Raw genomic sequence first — 5,697 nt, 5'->3', positions numbered from 1 at the left:
CAATTATACTACACATCTTCTTGTTCCACTTGATAATATATGTCATGGACACAACAAGGTCAAAATAGATCTAGTTAATTTATTTTTTAAAAAAGAGAAAGAAAGAAAGCAATTGAGCTAGTGTCTGCAGTAGCCTAGTCAGAGAGACACTGGTGTCCCCAGATGCAGCTGGAGAAACCAGGACCCATGCAGGGAAATGTCAGCCTGTCTGAACCATCAGAGCAGAGAAATGAGGTCTATGTAACAGGAATCTTTGTCTGCCCGTCCACGTGTCTGTCGGCATGCTATTTTGGGTCAATAAATATTCATCATGAAGCACCATTCCAGATGACCTGTGCTACCCCCTCTGCTGGAGGAGAAAATAAACAGTTTCTGGGTGCAGTGAATATAGGCCTCCTCAGAGCAGCCATTGTGCTGTGCATGTGGGCCAAGCACACAAACATATTTTTGCCTATGGAGTAGCTTGGGACCTGTGCATTGAATATCTGGAGTGGATTCAACTCCCTCTCAGTGTATTAAAAGGTAGCACAGCACCATCAACTTATAACTGTGGAGGATGAAAATCAAAGGGAGGCTAGCTAACAAGGGAGGCTAGTTATTGCGGTGCAGATGCAGAGTGGTGATGGAAGTATGGGCCAGGTAAAAGAAAGAGGCAATGCAAAAAAGTTCAGCAGATTTAAGATGTATATAGGAGACAGATTTGGTAGACTTTTCAGGTGCATGTGAGTGCTAAGCAGACATTCTACAATTTATGGAATGAACACCTCATTTACAAGTGTAACCCAGAACAAAGAAAAGAATAACTAGCTCATATACACAAATTACACAGCATGGCTAGGTTCATATATAAGTATTGATATAAAATTAGTAAATACATTCAAGTAGTATAATACTAGTGGTTAATATTTAATAAACATTAATAGTTACAAGCCAGTGTCTGCATTGGCTCATCATTAATATTTCCTCATCAGTTAGTTATTTGCATGAACTCATTTATTTCCACAACCACTATATGTTAAAAACATAATTATCATCTCCATTTCCCAACAGGTAAACTATGGCTCAGAAAGGTGAATTACTTTGCCTGCTTTGACATGGCTGATGATCCTAGGCATAAATAGAAGCCAGAGACTTCTTTCCATGTATGGTTCTATTTATATTAATTTCAAGAACAGGAAATGTTAATTCATTGTGTCGGGGCAGTAGTCACCTCTGGGAAGAGGCATGGCTGCATAAAATATGACCATACTTTCTTGATTCTGGAAGTGGTCCTTTATTTCAGATCTGGTTAATAAATGATACACATCAGGCAGTAAAATGAAGATTTGTGCTGTGTTATATGCATATTTTAATTTCAATAAAAAGGTATGTGCAGGACATATAGAAGACAAATAGTTGGCACCAGCAAAATAGCTCAGCAGTCTAAAGCACCTGCTTAGGCAAACATAGGCAAGCATTATGGACCAAAGTTTGATCCCCAGCACCACATGCCATGCCAGCTCCTCCCCCAGGACAGGCTAAGCTGGCCAAGAAAAAAAAAGAAAGAAAAATAAATTGTTAATAGCTATATAAAAACTCAAAAATTGGGGGCTGGGAAGATAGCTCAGTGGTCTAAGCACCTGCCTGGCAAGTGCGAGGACCCAGGTTTGATCCCTCGTATTCCATACGGTGGTTGGCCTGAGCTGTGTAGCAAGGCTCCATATAGAATAAATAAATAAATCTTTTTAAAAACTCTAAAATTTATATAATGTAAATATTGCTCCATAGTGTACAATGGACCTAAACCTATAGTTCGCAAGAAAGATAAGTGGAAAATAGATATATATGAAATATATCTAAGTTAAAAATTGAAATATTTCTCTCCTAAAAAATTGAACACAATACACAGGGTCCGTAATACCAAATATAGATAATAATGTGGGAAAATAAACACTGAAGTGTTTCATGTGCCATTGAAAAGGACTACAAACTTTCTGAGGACACCTTGTGTGTATTAAAAATATTTGCAGGGGCTGCAGATATAGCTTGGCAGTCTAAATGCCTGCCTAGCAAGTACAAGCACCCAGGTTTGATTCCAGCACCACATGCCAGGCCAGCACCAGAATGCCTGGTGCACACTGCCAGCCACAGAAAACAGGCATGGTGGCACAGGTCTGTAATCACAATGCTGGAGAGTCTGAGACAGTAGGATCACTATGAGTCCAAGCTGTGTAGGGAGACCCTGTACCAAATAAATAAATAAAAGATTAAAAAATAATAATAAATAAATATTTTCAATTATATATATTTTGAAATGGCCATTCTATTACTTTAAGCTGACTGTAAAGAATTATTTTTCATTATTTTTTCTATTTTTTAAAAGAGTACAAATGACAATTAAAACAGAAAAAATTACAAGTGAGAGAGAATTTCCCTTAACAAGTAATATGAACTTCACAGTGTTGGTTGTAATACATAGTGTTGTCTTTTAACCATTTATTCATATTACCAGATATATGCATGCAAAATTAGAAGAAATAAAAAGAAAGAAATGCATAAGCAATTAAGAGGAAAGGTCAAACAATTGAATGAAAGAGACAAAACAAATTAAGTATTATCTGCTCCTTTCCACAGACCAGTAGAAATGCACAGTATAGTTATCCAAAGCATCCTGCTTACAAACATAGATAAAAATTATTGAAAGTATATATCTAGTTATTTAGTCAGTCACCATAATGATGCTTACAAAAGCAACTTGGAAATTATTGATGCATGGGTGCTTAGTGAAAAAATTGTTATGAAAAATTATTCATACAAGACAACATACAACCTTTTAAAATAACGATGTTTATTAATATTTATTAGCATGAAAAGATGCCCACAACATATTAATCATAAGGTTGGGTTCAAAATTCATTTATCATCTTTATGTGCATATATACATAAAATTGTATATATGGTTACATATGTGTATAATTAATAACTATATTGAATGTTCATGAATTGAAATAATAAAAGTACTTGTCATTCAGTAATATTATTGGGTGACACACATTCATTCCTCATTTTCATAATTTTTCTGGTTTACATAACTTTTTAAATGAGATAAAATTTCATAGTCACACATGTAACTTTTATTTAGGAGGACACTTGCATAGATTTCCTGAAAGTTTTCACTTATAAGCTTTACTACCATGTTTTTCTTTGCATATTAAATAAGTTCTAAAAGGTAGTAATCACAACTGCCATGGTCAGTGCTCTTACCATGGGAAGGTTTTCATCTAGCTATTGTAATTTAAGGACGCCAATCCCTTCTGAACCTGTTTTCTGAATAGGGAGCATTTTGCACTTCGTAACTCTTAAGGTCGGACTTGACCTTGCTATTCCAGAATGCTTTGCTGCTAGCATCAGTAAACTAGACTTTATAAGTCAAATGCATCCATGTGAATCCTCAGCTTGGAAGTAACACTACCAGAAAGTTGGATTGCATGTCATCTACCAGAAGAATATGACAGGAGGGTCCAATGGCTGGGCTCCAGGCATCCACAAAAGAGCATTATGGATGCAAGCTACAGTGTCTATACAGGAAGCAAAGTTGTTGTGAAGCATTGGCAGCTAAGATGTTTTGTCCCTTGAGCAGACTTTATAGTTTGGTTTGTTGTTATTCCTGGCTTCGTCTGCTTCACTTGCCTTCCAGAGGATTCTGTAAGTAGCTTAATATTTTAAGAAAATTCTATTTCTGCCTCAACTTGATAGAGTGGATTCTATTATTTGTAACAAAATTGTGCCAAATAGTATTACCTTCATGCTCATTTGACAGATGAAGAAATTAAGCCTTTAAGAAATGAAGATAATTTCTCAGTGTTTCATGGTTAATAAGAAATGAGGCAAGACATGAGCCTAAGGCTTTCGAGAATCTAGGCTCTTTCTATAATTCCATGCCAACATCTGAAACATATTACTTACATATTTACAAGAAGTACTAATAATTACCCAAATGAATTAAAGAACAGAATATTCCAGGGGAATATAAAATTAAGATACTCCCATATTCACTATAAAGCAAGCTCTTTAATAAATAGAAAAGTTACCATTTAATGAATAGCTGCTATGTGACAGTGTGGTCTCCTCCAGCAGCAGGAGGGCTCCTGGAGGACATCTAACCATCTTATTGACAGATGAGGAGTTTGAGGCCTGAAAACATGATGCACTTTTCCTGTATCAATCAGGGAAGCAATGTCAAGTAGGACAGGATACTAGATTTGTTGACTCTTACATTAGTAGAAGAGGATACCATGTGTGAGTGTACTTAGAAATGCACACATCACATAAATAAAATGTCTCAATACACAAGTTGAAAACCTTGTTTCAATATAATAAACAAGCTTTAAATATATGAGGAAAAATCATTTTAAGTCATTACTAATCAGATACTGGAGTGTTCTGGACTGTACCATCAATGCTTTGAGTAACTGAGAAGCCTAAAATAGCTTTTGAGAGACATCTCATGAAAACATTCCCATTGAAACTGTGATTATATTTCTACCCTGCTATGAAATGCAAAGTTTAATTGGCCAGGTGTGAACGAAGAAGATGATTGTTCTACAGAAAATAGAAAAACTGCTAAATTCCTTATTAATCCATAGAAAAAGAAACCATTGTGTGTTTAATGCTTTAAAATAGGCACTAATATTTTTGCATTCATAGATGATACTTTGCTTCAATAAAATCTAAAATATATTTTACCCAAAGAGATATTTCTATTGACTATGTAGGGGGAAACTTCTAATTCATTTTCCCCTTAATTCACCAAAACTTTTGCTTCTTATGGACTATGTAATGGCTAGTCTCTGAGGGGATTTTAAGAAATTTCAAGATTTTCCTCCCTTATAAGAATAATATAAAAAATTGATTTTTAAAAAGAAGTGGGCTCTAGGGCTAGTGAGATAGCACAATGGACTAAGCGCCTGCTTAGGCAAGCGTAGGGACAAGGATTCGATCCCCAGTACCTCATGCTGTGCCAGCACCACTCAGTGACTAAGTCCAGGCATGGTGGCACACATCTGTAATCCCAGTGCTGGAGAGGCTGAAAACAGGAAGATCACTACAAGTCCAAGCAGTGTAGTGAGATCCTGTACCAAATACATAAATTTATAAAAGTGGGCTCTAATTAATCTACATGGCCTGTGAAAGTTCTCATTAGTCCAAGATGTAAGATGTCTGAATGTATTCAAATTTTCTAAACTTTCCTTTTCCTATTAAGTAATTGACTTCTGCCTAGAGGGAGCTTGAGTTTAAAAAGTCTTCCTACCAGAAGAATAAACTTTGTTCCTTAAAACAGAACAGCCCTTTTTGTCTCTGTTAGAAACTACCTTGAGATATTTCAGAGTAAATAACCTGTGCCATCCCTGGCAAGCACAAGGGTCTGAGTTCAATCCCTGGTTCCGCAAAAAAAAAAAAAAAAAAGAAAAAAAAAACATTGGCCAAGCAATGGCTGTGACTCATCCACATGGCTGACACTGACAAAGGTTCTACAGTCTGAGGTACACGATCTCAGGATAAATCCTGAGGGAATTTCACTGACCTTATCAGACCCAAAAGCTACAACTCTTCTTGCATAGGTCCTGCTTTACCTTGGTCTTAACCATCCAGCAGATAAGTATAAAAATGAAATATAAGGGGCTGGTGAGATGGCTCAGTGGTCTAAAGCACCTATTT

Source organism: Octodon degus, unplaced genomic scaffold, assembly GCF_000260255.1.
Source record: "Octodon degus isolate 3935 unplaced genomic scaffold, OctDeg1.0 scaffold00257, whole genome shotgun sequence".
NCBI classification, from domain to species: Eukaryota; Metazoa; Chordata; class Mammalia; order Rodentia; family Octodontidae; genus Octodon; species Octodon degus.
The sequence above is the reverse complement of the archived record's forward strand: the minus strand, read 5'-3'. Positions refer to the sequence as shown.